Source organism: Trachymyrmex cornetzi, unplaced genomic scaffold, assembly GCF_001594075.2.
Source record: "Trachymyrmex cornetzi isolate Tcor2-1 unplaced genomic scaffold, Tcor1.1 scaffold304, whole genome shotgun sequence".
NCBI classification, from domain to species: Eukaryota; Metazoa; Arthropoda; class Insecta; order Hymenoptera; family Formicidae; genus Trachymyrmex; species Trachymyrmex cornetzi.
Window position 1 is genome coordinate 42012 of NW_017297736.1, and position 1642 is coordinate 43653.

Sequence of the window (1642 nt, forward strand, 5' to 3'; positions counted from 1 at the left end):
CGTCACAAGGGAGGGAGGGGGGATGACGTCATAAATGGTGACGTCACAGGGTAGGGAGGGAACGGTGTCACAGGGGCGGAGGAGGGTGACATCATAGGAGGTAATGTCACGAGGTGAGGGATTACTTCAGGGGTGTGTGCGAGGATAACGTCGCGGGGAGAGGAGACAATTACGGGGCCCGCCGTATACCGTCATCGCGGCGCGTTATCGGATAACGCGGGGTTAGTATCCGCCGGGCGCAGCCGTCATCGCGCGCGAGCCGCTGGTCCCGAGCGCGGTCCCCGCCTCCTGTCCCCATCGCGGCACGTTATCGGATAACGCGGGGTCAGTATCCACCATCGCGCGCTGGCAGCCGTCGCCGCCGCCGCCGCACAGTGGTGACTTTGGGTTATGACGGAAATTTTTTTTTTTCAAAAATACTAGCGAAGGGTCAAATCTGAACGAATCTTTTTTTAAAATACTCGTTACAGATTGTACTTTAACGAGTCACTGCCAAAATTTCGAAATAAACAATTGTAAAATTGTAGAAGTTAATAACATTCGACATGTATTCATTGCTACAACTTTATATTGAACCGTGTCTTTTTTCTAAATGCCATTTTACTTGGAAATTGTTATATGGAGGTTTTTAAGGTCGCTGATTACGAATATGAGGTCATAAAATAGAAATTCAAAATGGCGGATTCAATATGGCGGACCTGATTTGGACAAAATTATGCAAATGACAATGAAATGAGTATCTGGGGGTTTTCGGGGTCGCTGATTACGAAATTGAGGTCGTAATTCAAAAATTAAAAATGGCGGATACATAGCAACCGGAAAATTGCATAGACACATATACATTGCTTAAACAAAGTTATTAATCAATTAGTACACTGCCTGTTAATTATATAACTGTAACATTTGTTTTCGCTAAATACTTCATAAGGTGTAATTTCCTTGTCATAGCCTCTGTAGACTTTCATAGCTTTCGTAGACAGCGACCGCGAAAATCCCGAAGATATTCATTTTTTATGATTTGTATCGGTTCTCTATGTCTAATTCGCCATTTTGAATTTCTATCTCATGACCTCAATTTCGTAATCAGCGACCGAAAACCCCCAGATACTCATTTTATTATAATTTTAATGTTTTCTTCCAAATTGTGTCCGCCATATTGGATCCGCCATTTTTAATTTTTGAATTACGACCTCAATTTCGTAATCAGCGACCCCGAAAACCCCCAGATACTCATTTCATTGTCATTTGCATAATTTTGTCCAAATCAGGTCCGCCATATTGGATCCGCCATTTTGAATTTCTATTTTATGACCTCATATTCGTAATCAGCGACCTTAAAAACCCCCATATAACAATTTCCAAGTAAAATGGCATTTAGAAAAAAGACACGGTTCAATATAAAGTTGTAGCAATGAATACATGTCGAATGTTATTAACTTTTACAATTTTACAATTGTTTATTTCGAAATTTTGGCAGTGACTCGTTAAAGTACAATCTATAACGAGTATTTAAAAAAAAAATTCGTTACGATTCGTTCAGATTTGACCCTTCGCTAGTATTTTTGAAAAAAAAAAATTTCCGTCATAACCCAAAGTCACCACTGTGCGGCGGCTCGCAGCGGCGACAACGGCGGGGGGGGCC

General features: G+C 41.6%; 1 protein-coding gene across 1 annotated transcript in view; it reads right to left on the reverse strand.

Annotated features, from left to right (window-relative positions):
• Positions 1-1642, reverse strand: part of LOC108762530 (uncharacterized) — a 35293-nt gene that overhangs the window by 28495 nt on the left and 5156 nt on the right. The window lies entirely within an intron of this gene.